The following is a 22,599-nucleotide window of genomic DNA, read 5'->3' on the forward strand; positions in this document are numbered from 1 at the left end:
CTGGAGTGTCCTCGGTGCGGGGCGGGCCCGCAGGGCTCGGTTCTGCTTCGGCAGCGTGTGAACGGAGCCCCCCGGATGGCAGCGGGGGGGGGGACCGAGGCACGGGTTCCTTAGGGGGTAGGGAGAGGGATGGGGAACAGCACTGAAATGTATCGGCCGGGGTCAGAGCCCTGTGTGGGGCTGCTCAGGGTGATTAAATACCTCCGGATACCGGTGGTGTGCCCTACAGCAACCGGGGGGAGAGTGACAAGAAACAATCGTGTAATTAAAGACCTGTCATAGCCACAAAATGAATAAACAGGCTGCATATCCTATCCTTAAAATAGGATTGCGTAGCTTCTCAGGGCTTGTACTTGTAGCCTTAATACCAACGTATTATTTTAATAAATTAAAAAAATAAATTAATAAAGCTTCCGTGTCCAGAAAGCCCTATCAGGCTTTATCTCTGTTCTGCAGGGCATCACACAAAACACAGAGCCCTTCCTCTACGGTTTTATTTCAGCAGAATACCGTTGAAAGTTTATGCCTCCAGCACAGCTTCCCCCTCCCCATTCTTTAATATGTACAAAGTAAAACTGTTCCTAGCACAAATCCAACTTGCACATCAACACCAAGGGTTCTTTTTCAAGGTTTGAGGTGCCTGAAGTAGGAGTTCTGTGCCCAACCGGCCCTACAGTTTGCATTTCTTCCAGCACACTGCAAAGTAATTTAAGATGCAGTGAAAGCATTTAAACAATGACTGTGAACTGGAGGCTCTGCCCGCGCTCCCAGGAGTAACGGTCCTGGCAGCCGCTGACTCAGAGCGACCTCACGGCGCTTAGGAGACAACTCTCGAACCGAGGAGTCAGGCTTTAATCACAGTTGACATTTTATTGGTGGCTTGGAAGAATTTATTTTTAATATAAGGAACTGGCTTGAAGACGAGCTTCAAAAGACTCCGAAGAAAGCAAACAATTACGGACAAATCAGCTCCACGCACAGACACCAGAAATCTAAATACAAAGGGCAGCGGGTTGTACGTACATGAAAGATGAAGCAACTCTTCTGTTTCTTAGAAGCGTCGTGTTGTCAGTTTTACATTAACCATCTAAAGCTGGAAAAAAAATAAAAATGAAAATAAAAATAAAAAAAAAAAACCAAGATAATGTAGCCTGGGGCCCACCAAGCCCCGGAACACACCTGGCAAAGGAAGCACGGGCACCCCCCACACCCTGCTTAGTACCGAGGTGCCTTTCCATACACTACAAGTTCCAGCATGCAGCGCTGCTCCGTGCCCTGACGTCTGCGTGCCCTGCTGGGACACGTAGTCCTTAGACGCTGCGCTTTCTATTAAGGGCAGACACAAATTTCTCACTGTTGGGCTATTTCATGCTCTCTTTTCAAGCCGACTTTGTTCCGAGTGACACCAAGCACTCTCCCCTCGCTAGCGCAGCGTTGCACCAGCTATATAACGCATGCTGACATTCAGCAGTTGGGTGGGATGCATTCTCTGGAGCAGTGGAAGAGGGAAAGAGGAGGCTTCCACGCTTCCTCATCTGCAGCGGTTTCCCTCCTTGCCTCTCACTGAGTTTGGCAAGTCAGCAGGGTCTCTTGCGAAGGAAAGAGGTAATTTTCCTTGGAATTCCACACCCATTGCCAAGCATTCCCACATCCAGGCACAACGCTGGGCAGAGCCAGCATAATTTCTAGCTCTAACTCAGAAGGCTATTTTATAAAGCTTTGAAGTGTATGGCTTTTCAGAGAGCCTGCCATTTAAAGCTGCAAAATGAAGGCAGCAAGGAATGAATCAACTGCTACAGAGCTCATGAGAAAGTTTTCCTTGAGAGACCTGAGGTGATTTTTGAATTCATAGGAAGACGCAGTTAAGCTTAAAAGCTGCTCCAATGATTTCCTAAGAATAAATGATTTCCTCTCAGAGGCAACCCTCTTTAAGAGGCTACATTTAATTTCCATTAAATGCTTAGGGTAAGTTGAAACCTTGAAACTATAAAGTTCATCCATGAAAAGAAAAACGCTGGCGTTGTAACAGTTGTAATCAGTCTGTCTCCTGTTTAAAACTCAAAACTGGGAAACATCAAAATGACTGTATGTATAGATACTGGGAAGGGCTCTTATACAAAGCACGTTCAGCTTTTTTTTTGCCATAATGTTTTCATTTCTAGCAAGGATCCAAACTTGCCAAGAGCCCTATATTCTAATACACCCCACCTAGCAAAGCAAAGGAGCAGATGCTTCGTTCCAGGTATGTTTATAATGATACCATTCAAATCAGTACAGTGTGGTCACAATTCACCAGTTGATATTTAAATGCTGAAGGAAGACTCGGATCTAGAAATAGAGGTTATTTAGGATAGATCATGGGGGTGACAGTGCTCCTTGCAGCTTCTGCTTGGCCAGGGGTACAGCTGTCCTCACCGAGCTCAGAACACTGTCATTGACAACTGCATCCAGGTAGGGGGGGCCTTTCCTTGACTCCATTTTTGTACCTCGCTGTGTACATTATTTATATACAAAGAAGGTCTCTTTAAAGACTTTACCCTCTAGACACAGTTTGACAGTAGGCTTTGGCTTTGAGGTCTTAAAAGGCAATGAAAAAAGAAGCATTTAGCCCTTAGCAGAATTGTAGGGATGGACACTGCGGACACTTATCTTTCCTATCCCTAATAATTTACACATTTCTACATAATAACACATGCTGAAGTCGATTTAAAATGAAAAAAAAAAAAACCTACAACAGAACTTACAAATGCCGTAAGCACGCACTGTTAATCTCTCAAGAAAATTAAGGCAGCCCAGCACCCAAAATATCCACAGGGCATAGTTTTGTGAGACAGCAAACCTGACGTAACGGCTAGCTGCTCCCAGAAGGGAAGGTCATCCCTCCCTCTGCCTGCCCTCGCAGCAGCACTGGAACTTCTCTGATCCTGGGTGAGGCCATCTGAGAAATTAAACAAACAGAATTCCTTAGATGAAAAAGTGTACATTTTTCTTCTGGCTAAACTTCCTGGCCTGTTTCACTGAGGAGCCAGACAAACATCAATGCCCTTAAGAGCGGGCTGCAGCTCCAGCAACTTCGGAGTTGCCTTGCACAGCCAGCCCTGCAGCAGGGATGACCCCTTCTGGGAACTGGGCAGTGGGGACACAGCTGGGGATGCAGCCACTTCAGCCAGCTAATTTTATTTTGCTCGTATTTGTGAGTCAATCCCCTCGAGCGCCCGAAGAGGGATTGTGTGACCACCCTTCAAAGTGTTTGGAGCAAGCTGTAACAGAAGGGCTTTAACCAGTGGGACTTCATTCTGGTGGCCACATCCATTGTTTAATAGGACTGGATCTGAGGAATGTCCCCTGTTGTAAACACATTGAAGCGTTCACACAGGCATGAGTAACATCTGCTGCCCATATCTGCATGAAAAATTGTTTACTAGAGTGCAATCGTATAAACTGGAGGCTGCTTCCTGGACACGTATAAAAGGAGCACAAGAGGCAGGCTAGCAGGTCGGCCTCAGCCAAGCCTCGCATCATTATTTGTCCTGGATTTCAAAGAATCCTGGTTCTGGGGTTTCAGACAGTTCTGGATCTCCTCCTACTCCCTAGGATCATCACAGGGACCACAGAAATCAGCACAAGCTTCCCAAGGTGCTCCTGCAAAAACCGCCCTGCTGTCAGCAGGTTGCTCTTCTAGGACCTGAGCGCACAGGCGGCCCTGCCTGACTTCAGCTGGGGATTGTGTCAGTCACTGCTTGCGGTAGACTTTGACCTCTGGAAGACAAATGGAAAAAGCTCAATCCACAAATTCCAAGCGCTTTTTATCTTGTTATACAACACAACAGTCACAAGGGCACTAGTCATTCATATTTCATTTTCATTGCATTTGGATACCAAGCACTTATTTCGAAACAGGGACTTTTTTTTTTTTTTTTAATATGCATGGGGTATACAAGCATCTGGCACCCAGAGACTTAAATACCTGTGTTTGGACTCAAGGTCTCCAACCTAAAAACGCCTGGCACTGGCAGAACACTGAATCTGGATGGGTTATTATATGAGTTATTATTGCAATTGCTGTTTCATCATGTGATACAGGGCAACAGTGGTTGACTACAAGATTAGGGATTGAGAAGAGCCCTTGTCAGAAGGAAAATTAAAAAGACCAGGACCATTCACCTCTGAGGAAGTGAATCAAAAAGTCCACAGTGAAGGTATTACAGAAGACGTAGCCTGGAGATAGCAGTTTGAGAACTTTTGTTCACCTTATCTCAAATTATTGGAACACGGGAACATGAAGGGGGAAAAAAACAGCAAATTAAAAGATAAGCAGCCACCTTTTAAAGGCTTGCATAAAATACAGAGAGAATTCACCGACATGCAACATTGTGAAGAGCAAGGCGTTATTAGTATTCTCAAAGGATGGGCATAATTCAGCTAAAAGTAAATATTAACATCTAAAATTGAGCTTTTAGAAGGATTATTATCTATTACTCTCTCAGGCACAAGTGAGAGTCTACCCCTTATGATTTAAGAGGAGATTTCTGCCAGATATCTAGCACCTGGAGAGCTCAAAAGAAGCGGGGGGCAGTATTTACTCATTATAAAGCCATCTACTCAGAAGACCTGATGAACTGAACACAAACAAGACAGCTGGTAGCTCTACCTAGACCGGGAGGAAAACAGGAGGCAGCAGAGAGGAGTAACGACTTGCAAGCCAAGCAATGGTCACTGCACAGCAGATGCCTGTTAGTATTTTCCACAGAGGAAGTATTTTCTTGCATCCTCTACTTAATGGATCTATGTTCCAATTTACCCAAGACAGGTATTCTGGTTACTGTGTGACAACACTGCACAAGGCATAGTTAAAGGCTACTCTCACTTCATCATCTTTTGCCCTAGTTCCTTATCTTGGAATCTGGTCCGCAGCGCCACACTTGTTCTCCGAGACAATTTCCTTTACTTCACGCCTTACCTACTTGTGAGGACTGAATTACAGGACAAGGCTACTGTACACAGCAAAGGGTTTGTGGAACAGTTTTTCTGGCACAGCTCCCCAGGTGGAGATGTGGTTCATATAGGCAAAAGTACTCCCTCAACTATCTCCTTAAAAGGCAAACTATACCATCAGAATAAATCATCTCTACTTCTTTGCTTTTTGCATGCCATCATTGCTGCAGGGTTGAGTCTGGTACATTCCAGCCTGCGTTAAGTATTCCGGCAAAACTAGTAGTTCTTTGACCAGGAAGACAAGATGCACCAGGAAGCGAAGAGCTTGTATTGTTTTCTTAAGAAATGGCTTCTTTTTGGTACTTACTAAGAGAGGAGAATGAATGAGCCATGAGTACTGACTCCGTTAACAACGGGATGGGGAACTGCATCCAGAAGTCACCTCTGGGGTGGCAAATGGCAGCTGAACAAAACAACACCGCGAGAGTTCATTTATTATATGCATGAAAAAAGATTATTATGTCCTAATGAAGCTACGGTGAGCCCTAAGTAAAATCTAAAGACCTAACAGAACTTACACATCTGGAGTTGAACCAGAATCCTAGATGTAAGACCCCTACTCTACTGGAAAGTAGCCTAGGACTTTATACACCAAGTCCAATTAGTAATATTCTTCATTATCATCTTTAGACTGCAATAGACCTCATGTCTGCCCCAGGAAAGGATGTGAGTCAATCCTTGACTAACTGACTCTGATTCACTAAGGAACCAACATATATAAAGTCACCCTAAAGATAAAAAATGCTAAGGTTTGCTTCACTGATAATGTATCTAATGGCTGCTGAGATTGGAGTAATAGAAGAGAGATGAGAGAGAACAGCACTACATTGCTATGGAAACCAGAATTTTCAAAATAAATACCTTTGCAGAACTGAGGTTGCAGATCTAAAATAATCCATACTGTTTTTGACATTTCCTCCCTTTACCATGAGATTCAGCCAGGCTGACCGGCCAGGCATGGGCGGCAAGCTCGCATGCACAGAGATCAGCCTGCAGTGACACAAGATCCCCCATGGCTCACGTTCCTTATTCCAGGGCAGGTCTGGGCCCTGAAGAGAAACATCAGGGTTTGGTTTGTTACCTGTACAATTTTGGGGGCCTTCCTTCCAGACTAGACAAGCCAGTGTAAAATGAGTCTATAACCACTTGAGGGGGAAAGTGCTATTTTTATCCCAGTAAACTGGGATATAATCTTTTTTTTCTTTTTTTTTTTTTTCTGCCAGTCTTTTTCTTAAGTGAACTGCGACAACACAATGTATTAAGCAAACCTTCTTTATGAGGTTCTGATTCCCTTACTAGGAAACTCCTTACCGTACAGATGACTCCTCTGCAATTACCATTCAGGGTACCTACCCAGTACGTGCTTCCCGTTAGTCCCATTTCAGAAATACAACCGGTAACTTCCTTGATTGCATTTGGGCAAAAGGTTGCTCATTTTAGACACATACGTACCTCCACACCTCACATACCTGGTACCATCCCACCGACTGCTGCTATAAACACGTCCAAGCTCTAGAAATGCTGACTCACAGGGCTAAGACTATGGAAAAAAAAATTAGACTTGCTAACGTGGAGCCTGGCAGGTTTCCTGCCCCTCCTTATCTGCGAGCCCCTTGCCACGACAGGCTGTAACGAAGGACCTTGTTTCCTGAGAGGAGGCAAGGAGTAGGTACTCGTTTCTTAAAGGTAGCCCAGATTCCTTTCGACTCTCAGCTGCGAAGAAAACCCCCAGCGCTTACATCTGAGGAGAAATTAATGGCTTCAGGGTGGGCTCTCTTGCTTAACGCAGCATTGCCCACTTCAGTGCATTCCTGGGATGTAGTCAAATTTCTTGAAAACGCCCTGCTACATACCACAGAACGTACCCTTCGCCCATAGTCTTCGCTGGCCGGGGTTAGTTCGATTCCTGCCTTCAGCAGAGCTGAGTCAGTGCAGACAGGCAAAAATCACTATTTGCTTTGGGAGGGTTTGCCACACGTCAAGACGCAGGCGAGCGGCGCTGGGTGCAAATTGTGGTTTGCTGCAGGCACGCCAGCACAGGCGAGGACAGGGACCCAAGCTCACGCTGCACTGTGGGGACAGCGGAGAGCGGCGCGGGGAGATCCGTGCTATCTAGATGGGAGCCAGGCCGGGTGCGTTCTGCCTGCGTGAGCACGCCGCTGTGCCCAAGCTAATCAGCTCTGGACTGGATCCAAGCGACAAGCTGACTGCCCACCACATCAACAGCTTGTCTTCCCCCCTGGGAAATGACCTCCTGTTTGCAAAAGGCTGAGCATTTAGGGAAACAACAAAGTTTTATGCCCACGCTATCCATGTGGCAAACGACTTCAGAAAACCTAAGCAGCGAGGAGCCTTCAGGACTGGATGGGATGGGCAGGCTGCTGAGCTGCCTCCTCCTCCCAGTACCTACGCAACTCATTTGCGAAGAAGCAGAAGCTGACGAGCCACATTTGCAAGCTGGGCAGGGCAAGCCAGGGAGCAACTCTGGCTGAAGGTAAGGAGCGGCAGGCTGTGGTGCGAGGTGTATTGCAGCGAGCGCTCGGAAACGACTGTGCTAAAGGTCTGGATAATGACCGGGTAGATGAGGTGCTTCAGCTCCCACAACGACCCAGAAACAACCTGGCAACGCAAGTTCTCTCTCCACTGCTCTCTCATCTTCCTAGGCAGGTGAAAATAAATCTTCACGGTGGAGCCCGATGCCAGCTCCTGAGGAGCTCTGTCTAGAAGGGCGAGTAAGAGTTAGGGTGAAGACCTCTGAATATCCCCTCAGCTCTTTTCTATCAGCTGGAACCTGATTTCAAGAAGTTCCTTGGCTGAGTTCATGCCCTTAGATTACACTAAAAAAAGCCAAAGTCCTTTCTGCACCTTGGGGACACCTAGTGCTGGAGTAGAAGAATGTAGAGTGCAACACGCAGTCACTGTAGAGCTGGGTGTGCTCAAAGTGACGCGGGAAATGTCCTGATGAGCCCAGATATTGGGGCAGCAAGACAAAGGGTGATATATTTCAGTATCTGTTAGGCATGAAGCAAGAGATCACATGCTATACCAAGCGTCCACAACCTCAACTCCCAATTCAAACTGGTTTTGATATAAAATACCACTTACCAAACCAGTGTCCCCTAACAGGTTCATCATACCGGGCATTACTGTATGCCTTACCCCGGCCTCCCTAACTCAGAGGAGAGATTCCAAGCTGGGCAGAGGCAGCAGACCCAGCTGTGTCACTTGGCCACTGTGTGACCAAAAGCACAGCTATTGTGCCTCTCTCCCTATCACAAATGTATTTTATAATGTAGGGAGAGCAAAGAGCTACCATAAAAACAAGGCAGCTGAAATCAGGAGCAGCCTGTTTGGCTTGCAAACGGCACCTGCTAGGAGGTGACGGCTGCACAGAGGCTTTGGAAGGAGCGAGAAGGTCCCCCCAGGACAGGTGAACTAAGAGGTTATGGAACTATTAGGTCATGCCACACACATAGCAAGTAGCTTATCATCATGAGGAAGCAGTCTTTGTTTTTAAATTAATCACTTAGAGGACTCTGGCTTCCATCTTGTGCTCCCTTTTTATTAGCTTGTTTCATTTTAAAAAGCTATAAACCTTCAAAGCCGATGCAGAGGTGGGAACACAGCTACAGAAAACTGCAACCAGACCACCACTTCTGCAGATCCACAGGGCATAAATTGAGGCCACAGCCCAAAACAGCACTGCAAAAAAAAAAAAAAAAAAGCAGCCAGCACAGCCTCCCACTCCCTTTGTGTGCGCATGCTGTACCTGTATTCGATATATTAACTCCATGCTGCAAAGCCTGGGAGAAGCCCATGAGAACTGTGACGTGCCAGACCAGGCTGCCAAGCAAAGCACTCACGTGTCAGTGAAAAACATTTTACCCCTGGAGGCACGGGGACTTCTTTAATACCTAGACGGGTGGTGAATGCAGGGCACCGTGTAGCGCACTGCAAATTACAGCCACAGCAATCCTGTAGCAGGCTTTTCTGCTGTTTCTGGCTAGCTAGCAGCAGATGAGAGGGACTCTGTAAGTATCACTCGCCAGGCCCACACTAAACACACCGTACAGGTAAAACAGTACTGTTGTAATACAATCACAAAAAATCAGGAAAAAAAATACAGGAGGGGCTTTTTTTTGCTGCTTTGGCTCACTTCAGACACCAAGAACAAACCTACCCAACATCCATCTCTTATCAGACGTTGTCCTGTTGCTGCAGTGGAGCCCTCTCCAGTGGGAGGCGTACACTCCCAGCTGAGTGGTGCTAATTCCCTGAGTTCGGAAAAGCTGCCAGCGGGCTGCTGGGGCCGCTGTGCTGAGCAGCTGCAGACAACCACTACACCTCCAGGCTGGACGGGCCTTCAGAGCAGCCAGGCAGCGCTGCCGCGATGGTTCAGATGGCTCCAGCAACTCCGAAGCAAATACCTGCTTTCAAGAATGGTTAGAGCAGAGCATAAAAATATCCTCTCGCATAAAATATGGATCGCTTGCTCCGATTTCACAGGCCTATGTGAAATTTCAAATAGATTAATGAGAAACAGTCTTGAACTGGTTAGATGAGCTTAAAAAAAAAAGTTGGGACTTCTTTCTCCAGGCCTTCTGCTTGACATTAACTAACTGGTTAGCATTCAGGATCACAGTTATATTTGTGGAAGCATCTGTACACTGCTGGCGCCAAGGTGAACTGGTCAGACACAAGTCATGAGTTGTACTGAATTGATTTTATCCGTAACCTGTTCTAAGCACAGTCTGCAATCAACATGGCCTGTAGCTTCAAAATGCGCTAGATACACACACCTCGGGATGCAGAACTGCCTTTTTTATTGGCAGCTTACTGCTCTCAGACTAGTGAGAGAGAGAAAGTAACTATCATGCTTTTGCCCTGTTTATAAAGCTTACTCAAAGCAAATCCGAGGACCTGTCCTCCATCTCACATAGCTGCTGTTGCAATGACAGCGGCTCAGTGTGAAGACAGCCCTGTATGAAGGCAAGATCAGATCATAAATGCAGAACAGCTGCTTAAGCAGAACGTACGAAAAAGCAGCAAGGATGTTGCTGGGCAGAGAAAAGCATTGCAAGAGCTTACAGATAGCCTCCTTTCTCCAGAGGCACATGCGCACTGCTACCATTCAGTCGCATTTCTCTCGAGCTTCCTGGTAGCAGCAGCAGCAGGCGCGTTCTGTCACATCTGACTGGCTACAGGACTCTGTCCTCGTCTGGCAGGAATGACCCGGCCTCGATTTTTCACCGTTTTGTCACCTCCTTCCTCCCTTTCGGCACCGTAAAAATCACCAGGCACGAAACCTGCAGCACAAAGGAAATTCTAGCCCAGCCTGCTGCAGCACGCTTCCCTCCGCAGCGCAGACTGCAGGCGCGGCGAGCCTCCCGTAACCTACATTAGGTTCCCGTAACAGGTCAGATCAGGCGCCTAACTTCCAAACCTGAGATTTCTCTCCACGGCCAGACTTAGCACACACAGCAGAGATCAAACCTCTGAGGACCACGGCGAGCAGCTCTGCTCCTTCAGTAAAATGGAGTGCTTTACAAAAGCAAGTAGCTCAGCCCCACAAAACAGCCTTTTTTGGCCCCAGAACAAATACTGAAGTCCCTCTAGAACTAAGGGCCGTCCAGCTTTCCCCCCACACAAATTGCACTGCGAGGGACACCAACTCTGACTGAACAGCTACAGCAAAGCATGCTTGATGCTGCCGTGGCCATGGGCTCTGATCTGCCGCTGGCCAGGGGTGATGCCATGGGCTGATGTGTTCGCAGTCTGAAAATGAGGTGAGGAACACGCTGCTGTTGGCCAGCTTGCCAGTCCAGTGACACATCCTGACACGGGCACCGAGACAGAAACGGGCAGCCTGCTGCCTCTTAAACATCAGGGAAATAAAACCCAAGGGAGAAGTTGGTGCATTAGCACGCTATCTTGGCCAGTGCCACAGGGTGTGCCCAAGCCTTTGATCCTCTTGTCCTTCTCTTGCTGCGCTGCTGGGCCCTCTCCCACTGCTCAGCACCTCTCTTTCCTCAAGGCTGCTTAGCTAATTAACTGCTGCTCTTCCCCTTGGTTTACCCAGCTCTACCTGCACGGAACGGCAGCGAGAGCTACTCCTATGTCATCACTACCTTTAAGAAAGGAGCTGACCCGCAAGCTATTTTTAGTGGCATTGTAAAGTTGTGGAGCTATTTTGGTCACATCACTGTGCCGTAAGCTGCAGGACGCTGACAGGCTCTGTGCCTGCCTAGGGCAACGGGGCTCTGACTGCGAACAAGAACGGCGCGTGACTCCGCACTACGGCCTCCCTGCCCTTCCCGTGCTGTAAGACTCTCTACACCGAGGTTTTATTTCTAATCTTTTTAAGAAACGAGCAACACATCTTCCTGAATCCTGCGGGGGATGGCAGAGGCTCTGCGGGGCCTTCGTGGTGGTGTCCTCCAGCCCGCACTGCCTGTGGGCCTGCAGAAGGTGCTCTTCATTCTGCGGGCTCCCTCGCTCCCATTTGCTTTACTCACTGGGAGGCGAAAGGTGCAATTAGGAGCCCGCAAAGGCACCCGACGAGATTTTATCCATCTTTTGCATCAGCCCTCTGCAAGAGATCAATAAACATTAGGCTGGTATCTGCTGAGAAGTTGGGGGCACGTAATTCTGTGGGGGCAGAAGGGAGACCAGAGAGGAACCACTCACGCAGCAACATGCTGTTCTGACTGCAGACAGTGCCAGGGAGCTCGGGGTACATCCAGGACACCAGGCAGGAGGTGCCTGGTCTAGACAGTTGTTTTCTCTACAGTGCCTAAGGCTTGCTTGCCAAGTTTGCTGGGGCTGTGGCAGGTGCAAAGCACAGGCAAGAACACAGGCCAAAGCAACTGGATTTAACAGAATTAAACCCCTAGATACAAAAGGAAGCTTGAAGGATGGGAAACGTGAGGTAAGTGAAGGGAGATAAAAGAGAATGCTGAACTGGTGTGTTCAGACAGGGATGGGTGAGTCAGATGTATAAAGGAGGAGCAAGTGAGTAAACGTATATACAAGTTATTAAACGGCTGTCAGCTGTCCCTCCCTAGAAAACCCCTCTTAGGACCGCGGCTGCCTTCAGCTATGGTGCGTGTCTTCCCAAGACACTCCAGATAGATGCACGACTGTTAATACCACTGTCCCGTTCGGTGCGAGCCCGTCATGTAGTAAAGGGGAACCAGAATGCCCTCAACTCAGACTTCAAAGTCCACCTTGCATTCCCCTCTCCCTGTCTTCTAGATTCTCCTCAAGAGCTCTGTTCTCTCACTAAAACCCACAGCCCGCTCCTAAGGCGAGCCACTCACCCTAACCGAGGCAAGGAGCACCCGCTTTCACGAGTCAGCACAGCCCACATCTCTCCTCCGCTGCAGGATCACCCCCCGCTAACAGGGGGTCCCGTTCCAGGCAGAGTGTTGCAAACAAAGACCTGATTTATTTCACTGGCTGTTTTGGCTTGCTGGAGGAGGAGCTCCTTTACCTCACCCGTTCCCAGGGAAGCATTAAGCTGTTATGTATGCTACAGCCTTCAGGCCAGTGAAATCAGCTGGCCATTAACTAATAAGATTTTACCGCATGTAAATTAAAACTAGTTCAGTAAGGAATTGACTTTTTGGTCAATACGTGGAAAAGGTGCAGACAGAATAATAAAGTTTAATATATTGTTATTTTTTTTTTCAGGACGCAACAGAGCTGCAGCTCAGTTCAGACACAGATGTGTCCAGCAACAATATGTCAAGGCCTGTTGGATCAGAGGGCTCAGTGAAGTGTTCCGTGTCTCAGCTTCCCCCAGAGCCATGCACAAGAGTAGCAGTAAGCATTACATAGTGAAAACACTTGTGTGAGATGGAGTAACACAGTTACATGTTACATTCATTCCCTGCTGAGCTTCAGCAGCCTTGCTTTGGGACGCTGCACAAGCAGGATACCAAACGCAGCACGACACAGAACCAACAACCTGCACGGTGTGCCCATGTTGCTGCTAGCAGAGCTGTGCCAGGGTAGGGAGTTACCAGTTTGCCTTTCATCACCTGTCTGTGTCCTTAATGCTTCATTCATTTGCACGCAATTTAATCTCACTTTTAGAGCATTACTAGGATCATCACCTGTCTCCAACAATTATTTAATGAGGACATCATATTGCTTCTTCACAACGCAGATATTTGGCTGGTAAATATAACGAAAACGCATTTAAAATGTTGCTACACCTGTTCCATTTTCTGGCATGGAAACACCAGACATACAGTAACAAATCACAGGCGGCTCACCCCATAGACGTAGTCAGAGGTTGTCCACCAATTGTGCGACTCGGGCAAGAGCACCCAATTCGCTTCAGCTGGCAACTGCAATTGTTCCAAGTCTCCTCTAGGGAGTGCAGTCGTAAAGGAAGAAATGAAACTGCAGCACAGATGCCAGCTGGTAATCTGTGACTCAGGATATTCAGGCAGTCACAAATGGTGCCTGCCCATTTCCAACTGCACACGGGGAGCAGCAACGAGGTTTGAGCTTGAGGGAAGAACACGAGGCTCCTGGAACCCTGGGTATGCTTAATACGTGAAAGAAATGTCTCCCAAGTAAACAAAAAAAGTAATCAATAACTGAATCAAGCAATAGAACTTCAAATACTGAACCAATCAGTTAAACCAACATGCCCATGGGTGAATGCAGCATGGACAACATTGCAATGGGCTCTCCATCTCCTGCCCACAAGTAAATCATGCTGCATATCCATCAGATCATCCAGGGAAGGAATGCTCAGCCTCAAAACATCATTCAGTCCTTGGCCTCTGTGCAAAGAACAGCAAATAGATTCACTTCTAGAGCTAGCTGTGTTTTCTAGTGCATGCACATCTTGGTACTAGAAAGCGGACAGAGACATCAAGTTATTTCACTCTAGAATCACAAAGCAGCTGGGCAGGCAGCTGTAGTACCTGGCTGATCCTGGTGGTAAGGAATCACGAGTCCAAAGGCATAAGGTTGCCTATTTCTCCCCTATAAATTCCATCCATGCATCAAGTCTTAAGTTCTTCTATGCCTTCCTTAAAGAAGTACCAGAACATGAAACGAATCCTCTCAGGACACAATCTTTGCCAAGAGAATCCATGTTCCCAGTCTCAAGAAAGAAATTTAGGGACTGCAGAAATAATACTACCATCCACCTGAGGCAAAGGGTAAGAGAACAAACATACTGGTAAAAATCTGGATGGAAAGATCTGTGGAACTACATTCAGACAAGTGCCAGGGTCTATCCCACAGCACAGCAAATGACACAGTGTTTTCTGAAGTTATTCACCAGTTTGTGACAAAGCAGCTCCATGGCACTTTTGAAGTGGAAGATCCCTTAGTGTTGCCAGGACAGCACAGCTTTAGAAGCAGAGCATCTTTCTGACCTGCCATACCACAGACAATATTTTACTTTCCTAAGTAAATGCTACATAAAAGAAGCACTGCCATCACAATAATTAGGGGGTTACATGGTGACCCACTGAAACAAAGGTCTTTCTGCAAGATTCTTGCTCTCTCACAGGGTGCCAGGCTCTGGGTTCCTTGTCAGATCCTGTGGGGAGCAGCAGCATTGAGGGGATTGGGAGGCCAAGAGGCAACAACTCTTGCCACATATGGATAAAGTACCCAGCTAGCACAGAGAACTTCGCCACAAACAGAAACCATCCACAGCAAAACAGGAACAGGAACGAATGCACGAAGGACAACGGGACCAGGGACTTCACTTTCAGCCAGATGCTCAGGTGGCAGCAGAGCTGTGGGACAATGTCAGCCTTGTGCTTTTAGAGACCGAAAGTCCCCTTTGCAGCAGGCAAGAGGATGGTAGCTTCTGCTGTGTCTGTTACTAGATGTGGGTTCTGCAATCCAAATGCCAGCAGCTGGCTCCGTGTAGACTGAGGAGCATTGCTAGTATCTGCTGGTGTGTAACGGCCCCTGGGAAGGAGGCAGAGACACCGAGCACAAGCTCCGTGTTTACTCAGCAAGCACCAGCTGAAGAGAACCATCTGATTTCTAAACTTCTGCTGCCTCCCACTTTTTGTCTCATCGCTGCACTACCTATCTAAGCTACAAGCATAGGGTGCCACAAGCTAATTCACTCACATTCTCCCTTTATTATAAGCCCTCTTGCTATTTTCTCACCTGTCTCCTCAACCAGCCCGCTGGAAACCCTGTGTACTGACAGAAAAAAAATGAGGAGTCAGGAGAAGCCACAGCAAATAAAAAGGAACCATCAGCTCTCCCTTACCCTTGCAAATAAAGGAGCATCTCCTCCCTGTCCCATCTACCCCTACATTTCCCCATCAGCACTAGTTTCTATTGCTGCCTTGAATAGTTACAGGTGCTTTTTAATAGAGGCAAAGGAAAGGCAGCCTTCGCATTTAAAGATCCTCAGGAACATGCAAGGTTTTTAATGGCAATTTCTGGTGAGGGCACATCTGATTTCTAAGGAGAATGTTCATGATGTATGCACTGCCACAGTCTCTCCACCTATTTAGGATTCCCACACTGGATTACAACCTACCTTCACATATAAGATGTTGAAGCTTTCAATGAGGTCACACCAGACACTGACAAGCACTGATGGGTGAGTCATGCTGCAGTAGCCAGAGATACTAGCAACAGATTTGTTAATCTGTATGCAGTCTAACCCTTTTTCTGGTCTAGAATCTTATTCAAGAGTGAAACACGGTACCTCAGAGATGAGTGAATGCAGAATTGTTGAGGCACAGGGCCGTATTTTTGCAACTGTTTTACAGATGATGAGGAGAGGAGAATCAGTTCCTAGGAGTACGTTTACAGCAACACCTAATGTGTTGTTTTACTTGTAAAATATTAGATCAAGGTCCAGATCGGGTCAATGGGGGAGCCATTCATTGCAGTTCACTGGAAAAACAGGCATGCTAATTAGGAATGTAAGGGTTCTCCTGGGAAAGCTCCACACACACTTGCTCCAGCAGTTTAAATCATCACCTCCAGCAAGCTGCTCTTCTGGAGGATACTGCCCTGTACCAGGGTCAGTAGGTGTAACGGCATGCCTGTACACCAGCCACTCCAGCACAAAGCCCGGAGTAGGATTTGGATAGGATTTGCCCTAACATAAAGGGCAAAGTAAATCTAGAAGACATTGTGGAGAGGGAGAAGAAAGAAAGAACGTGGTGCTATGGTCTCACTGCTATGACGCTAACTTAAAACTTCCCTCCTAAAGGAAATAGTTGTTGAACACTTCTCTTCAGAGGACAGTGTGAGCAGCAGCTGCCAGTGGGACAACTAACACAAGATGTCTTCTTACAGGGAAAGACAACCACTTGTAGATTGCGTAACTATAATGAGTTTCTTCCTAGTTTCACATTATTAGTCACCTTTCACCCTTCTCTGCCAAAGGCCTCTTCATATCCATCCAAACCAGAAACAGGACAGAATCTCTTCCTGTACTGCTACTTTCAATCACTCTTCAAGGTCAAGGCCTCCATAGTAGTGAGGCTTATGGCCCATCCCAGCCATCTTGAAATAACTCCGGAGTAACACCCCCTCCAGCCTTACTGTTGGGAAAGGACCTGAACAGACTCTTCTTATGCCCTTTTTTTTTTTTTCCTAAGACCATAAAAAAAGTCTTAAAAGCCAAATCAAAATGTTTTGGTCCGAAAAGTGAGACAGGAATATTATTACCTTCAGCTGTGTTTAAGACATGCCCCAAAACCCTACTTATCTTTAAGCATCTGATCAGATTTATCCAAGTGCAACACATCTCGTGGGCTCTGTCAATCACAGTAAAGCTGTACTGGTATTCTGGAAGTACCTCCTAGCACGAGTGTTTCAAAACAGGGCAATTATAGATGCCTACCAACACAGCACACAGGTGCATGATACAGAGAAGCACAAGCACATCAGTGCTTCTCAGATGAAGCTGCAAGGCCTCACCCTGTTCCTGCTAAAAAGATGTGGACACAACCAACAATGCTGGAACATCAGCTGGCTACAGAAAACGAATGCGTGCCTTTAAATCGGGGCAATTCTCACTTCTTACTGTGGGGGCACTGTGTGGAACAGGCCGAAGTGACCAAACTTGATGTTATTTGGGCAAATCAAATCCTCTTGCTACTCAATTAACTTCCAGAAAAGCTGTCTCCCAGTTTTAGCCCAGAGAATGAGTCCTGATCACATTTTTTCAAGTCCTGAAACTAAACCATTGCAAAGATCCATCAAGAACCCTTCTCCAACAGAAGACATGCCTACCTAGAGTTTCTTGGAAACCTGACACAGGTACAAATGACATACTGGCAGTTATTTGTAGTTGCCCAGCTTGCCAATTGCTGAGGAAGGAAGAGCTGCTGAGTCACACTGCAAGCCACTTTTCCACTTTTGCCTGGTTGCCCAGAGGGCAGAGTGGGACAGTCAGAAGGCTGAGATTCTGTTTATGCCTCTGACATTGATTTCCCATGTGGCAGTAGTAAGTACTTGTGCCTGTTTCCCCACTTCTTAATGGACACCTCAACTCCCTCGACCCATGGGACAGGGATAAGTGCACAGCAAAGAACAATTCTGTTTGTCTAACAGAAAGCAGGAGAAGAGTGAAGTAGTATTGTTTTCGTGTAATACAAACGTGGTTATGTAACAGTGTCAGTATTGCTTCATTTTTGTCATTATGGCATAACAAACTGTCAGAAGGATACTGCTTGACACGGTATCTTCATCCCAGTGAATGTACTGAGCTATTTAACCTGGTGATACAAAACCGGATCGTAACAGTCTCAAGACTACCTCGTTTATTTTGACCAACCTTACTCCAGAACATGTTTTTCCTGTATAACCTCGTAACCCATAATAATGGCCTAAACTACACTATAGGAATGATGTCATGTTTCATGAGCTAGTAAAAGCAAAACAATTCCTCACTTGTGCATTTCGTAACGAGTAACACACTAAAACACACAACCGCTTATCTTTACAAGCAGAGAACAAGGTGAAAGTTGGTTTCTAAATCAGCGTATAATAGATTTGTAATAGCTTTATGAAAGAATCTAAAAAAAATTGGCTCAATTACATTCACTTATTTGACAAGTTTCCTAGAACAGAAGCAGTGACAAATGCAGTTCGTAACCACAATTATAATTAATAACTAAATTGAATTAATTCAGGTTCCATGATTTATTCTGAAAATTATATTTGTTTGCTTAAAAAAAAGGTCAGACTAAAGCAGCGTGTGGACTGAAGACTAAGGAAGGTATGCCTGTGATTACAGCGGCTGAAACTGCCCTAATCACACTCTTATCGTTCCTTATCTACTGATAGTATTTATATAGCAATGATTACTGAAGTAGGCCCCATCACTCCACTGAGTTACTTCTGCACCAGCACCTTCGTGTTGTAAGAAGTTTATACTGCTAGAGGTGTTGTCATTCTGCTGAGACAGAAAGCCAAGCTTCTCATCACTTAAAGTCATTAAAAAAATAAACTATGACACTTCTGAAGAAGTAGGGGTGTTAACCCCAATGTCCTGGCCAAATTCCCAGCTTGAGTAATTACAATGTGCCTTGAATAAATTCTTGCCACAGCTTCCGTTGGACATAGCATTGTTCTCTGCTTCCTCTCCTACAGTATTATGTAGTGCTGATGCATGCTCTTAAAGGTCCTGTCTACAGGGGAACGTCGTAAGGGTCTACCCCCAGCCCAGCTCCGCAGCAGAACGCTGGGAACACCACACTGAAACCAGTTCTGCCTGTCAGCTGAACCGTTAGGCAATTTGTAATTTTTATTTATTGATGTTCTGGCACCTCCTTCAGATGGAATTAACTTTGTGTATTGCCATCTGATAGATGAACTGGTGCAAATCCCAGATGCAGACATATATGAAATTGTTTAGTTTTTCTTTAAATGAGCTAGATTTGCATTAATACGCTAGCAAGATAAGCTAAAGCAATTTAAGCTTTCTAGAAGCCTACTATGGTCAGCAGGAAAGGCAACAAAATCATACCTAATACAACAGGCCTAGAAAACCATGTTAAATATGTAATGTAATTAAATGTAATTTTTATAGCGCCTGTTCCTTAACAATTTCAGTCGACTTTTTCTAAACGGGTGGTCCACAGCTGATACTGTTTACTTCTGAAGCAGTCACTGAAGACTTATCAAATGCATATCTAGCATTTTAAATAAACTACTTGACAATTAATAGTGAAGCATTACTCATGTTTTTCAGCAGCCACCATTAGACTCTACAGCTTTTTACCTAGAGATATTATCTTTTTATGTGTGTAATACAAAGAGCTGAGGCCTAGACTCTCTGCTGGTGTTTTGCTGGGTTAGCTCTACGTACCTCACTAACTGAAGCTTTTATTCTCACATAATTCATGAGCTTTCAGGGCAACTTGTCTGCAGGAAGAAGTACAAGACCAAGATTTGGAAGAACCTGATCCTTAATTCCATCTTATGACCCCACAGGCAGGCAGATAGCTCCCTCTTACTGCTCCATTTACTTCTCCCATCTGCAAAAAGTAAACGATACCCACTAATGTGACAAAACAAGTACAAGAAAAAAAATATTTATAGGCCATGCTGAACAGATTTGTGTTAAATACTATTGTTCCAACATTTGCAAATACAAATATTTACCTTTCCTCGTAGGCCCTTCATTTCCCCAGAAGCATGTATCCAAAACCATATTATTTTTAAAAGACAGAAACTGTAGTTTCAGAAAGTGGATGGTTTTATTTTTGTGCCATTACAAAAATGCCTTTTAACTTGTCAAACGATACGCTACAAATATCTTTGGCAGATGAATGAAACCAAGTTTCCTGTCATAGCTGCCAACTTCAAGGTTGAGATAATCAGATAAACCTTTAGTTTGCCTTTCCCAATACTTACAACAACATATGTTTGAAGTGATCCACATTTGTCTTACTTTTCCTACTGGGATTTGAAAAGGCAAAGTATCAGACCACTATGTGACACGTTTGCAAAACACTAGATGTGGTCCACAACTATTACAGTCAACCTCTGTTCTCAACATTCCTTAGGTTTCCTCTACCCCAGGTTAAATAATCCCCAGTAGTTCTGTCTGCTTGTTTAGAAGTAAATGTGAAGTTTAGATAAATAGTCTCCAGTACCATCTTCAACATCTGCTGGATACAAAGCCTTCTTACGGTACAAAATCTCTATTTATAGGAACACAGGAATGAAGTTTGCTTGATTTTAGTGGTATCAGTAATATAGGGGCTTACAGAATTGTATTATTTTATACTGGGGACGCCTCAGAACTCTTAGTGTTTGCAGGGCACCTTATAACCTGAGAACATTTACTTCGTATATAATCCTGAATTTAAGAGTGAAAGCAACGCCTGCAAGAACACCTCTTCCAAGCTTTGTCCCTTATGTAATTATCAATTTATTATCAGGACATCAGTATAAATTGTTATTTTGATGATTCCTTGCCCCCATACTTCTGAAAGGGAAAGCAACTATAAACACAAGGGCGACTGACCTCAGTGATTTCCTCTGTTCAGACAGGAGCACAATGCACTTAAACACCATGACAAGGAGACTTGAATTGTTTAGAATTCCTCCAGCTGTAATCTATGGTAAAAACAAATAAACAAATATGTGACTACAAGACACGATAATTAATCCCTGCACAAAGCCAACTGTTATCTCTAGCTCGTAGACGGAGATACCAAAGCACACAGAGGTTCAACAACCTACCAAGTTCAAAACCCACCGCTGAGAGCCAAGACTACCGCTCAGGAGGCCATGTGCTCGCTCTGTGAGATATTTTTTTCCCCTCTTCTGGCCCTAAGCCAGAGACAGTTGGGGCAGGCGGCCTGAAACACGCCAGTGTGGTCAGGCCAGGGGCACTGCAGACCCCTGTACCAGCAGACCCTCAGGGTTACTGTTCGTGGCTGAACTGCTCCAGGGCAGCCCTGTTGGGTCTCACACTTCTTCTTCATCCCCTCACCTGCTCCTAATCCCCACCTTCCCCATCCCCAAGCCCTCGTTTTCTCCACACCTCCCCAGGGCCCCCGTGGGCGCTTCCTCAACCCCTTCCTCAGTTTCCCCTTCACTCCTGCAGCCCCACAATGCTGTTACGCCCTCAGCTCCCCTAACCTGAAGCAGAACCCTCTCATCCTCCCCTCAAGCCCCCTCATTTCCCTCCCACCCCTCAAGCCCCCCCAGACCCCTTTGCCCACCCTCCCACCCCTCACCTCCCTCCCACCCCTCACCTCCCTCCTCTTCCTCAGCCACCCCCTCACCACCAGCGCCCCTCGCGGCCTCTCCTCACACACCCGCCCCCCCCCCCCCCCCCGGGCCCCATCTCCCCCCCCACAAACCGCCCCCCTCGCCCCGTCACAACTGCCCCCGGCCCCGCCTCGCCTCCCTCCTCGCCCCCTTCCTTCCCTCCCTCCCACAGAAGGGGGGGACGAAGAAGAAGGAGGAGGAGGAGGAGGAGGAGGAGGAGGGCGGCGAAGTCTCGCGAGAGGGGCGGGCGGGGGCCGCTGGCTGCGGGCAGCGCGGAGCAGCAGCGGCGGCGAAGGAGCAGCCGGAGCCCGGGCGGCGCTGAGGGGAGGCGGCAGGCGGGGCGGGCGGCCATCGCGGCCCGGCCCGGCCGAGGGAACCCCGCTCCGCCGCGGGCGGGCAGGCACGGCCGGAGCCGCCCGCCCGCCCTCCCTCCCACACGCCGTGAGGCCTGGCCGCGGCTCGGCGAGCGGGGCCCTGGTGGTGGTGGCGGTGGAGAAGGAGGAGGAGGAGGCGGTGGTGGTGGTGGTGCTGCTGCTGCCGGTGGTGGTGGCGGCTCGGCGCCCCGCCGCGCCCGCCCTGCCATCTTAGGTGCCGTGCCCCGCCGCCTTTGTGCCCGCCGCGCCCGGGCACCCGGGGGGGGCCGGGCCCGACGCCCCTCCGGGGGCGCCTCCCCCCGCGGGGCCGCCGCCCCTTGCCCCGCTCCTCCTCCTTCTCCTTCTTCTCCTCCTCCTCCTCCTCCTCCGCGGGGGGCCGACCGGCGCTCCCAGCCCGGCTGCGGCGGAGGGTAAGGCGGGCATCGCCGCGGGGGGCTCGGCCGGGGCGGCTCGGGGGGCACCCGGGGAGGAGGAGGAGGAGGAGGAAGAGGAAGGAGATGGCGGAGGGGGGGGTGGGTGCGAATAGAGATGGAGGGGAGAGGCGAGGCGGAGGGGGGGGGGGGGGTGGAGGGGAAGGCGGTGGGGCCGGCGCCTCCCCCGCCGCGCTCTGCGGCACTGCCGCAGGACCCGGGGCCGCTTCCCCGGCCTCCGGGCTCCGGGGCTCGGGGCTCGGGGCGGCGGTGGCGGCGGGGAGGGAGCGGTAATGGCGCTGCCCGCCGAGGGGCGGCCGCCGCCGGGGTGTTCCCCGCGCCCCGCCGCTGTCACGGCCGGCTGAGGCCTAAGGGCTGCGGCCCGGCCCCCCCGGGGAGGGGAAGGGAACGAAGCCGGGGGGGGGGGGGGGGGGGGGGTCCCGATGGGCCCCGCTCGGTACGCGGTAACCACCCCCCCCCCCGGTGTTCCGGCAGATATTACCGTGGATCCTTTTTTTTTTATATATATATATATATATATTATTTTTTTATTTTTAAATTTTTCCAGAGCTCTT

The 22,599-nt window shown here is 47.8% G+C and overlaps 1 protein-coding gene and 1 long non-coding RNA gene across 12 annotated transcripts in view; one reads left to right on the forward strand and one right to left on the reverse strand.

The window, feature by feature from the left end:
- Positions 1-253: 253 nt before the first annotated feature.
- Positions 254-21,293, reverse strand: LOC106045826 (uncharacterized). Of its 11 annotated transcripts, XR_010825698.1 has the most exons (7): positions 20,707-21,193; positions 20,489-20,580; positions 19,325-19,493; positions 5,857-9,422; positions 5,303-5,398; positions 2,840-2,938; positions 254-1,093 (listed from the first exon to the last, which is right to left on the reverse strand). It is a non-coding gene; the product is annotated as an uncharacterized lncRNA (long non-coding RNA). The 11 variants fall into 11 exon arrangements; XR_007164996.2 differs by lacking the exon at positions 5,857-9,422 and having other exon boundaries at positions 20,707-21,176; XR_007164995.2 differs by lacking the exons at positions 5,303-5,398; positions 5,857-9,422 and having other exon boundaries at positions 20,707-21,173.
- Positions 21,294-21,455: 162 nt separating this feature from the next.
- Positions 21,456-22,599, forward strand: part of TAOK1 (TAO kinase 1) — a 70,390-nt gene continuing 69,246 nt past the window's right edge. Inside the window, exon 1 of the mRNA XM_066979615.1 lies at positions 21,456-22,024. The gene's annotated coding sequence lies outside the window, so the exon portion shown is untranslated. The remainder of the gene's footprint in view (positions 22,025-22,599) is intronic.

Source organism: Anser cygnoides, chromosome 18 (genome assembly GCF_040182565.1).
Source record: "Anser cygnoides isolate HZ-2024a breed goose chromosome 18, Taihu_goose_T2T_genome, whole genome shotgun sequence".
NCBI lineage: Eukaryota > Metazoa > Chordata > Aves > Anseriformes > Anatidae > Anser > Anser cygnoides.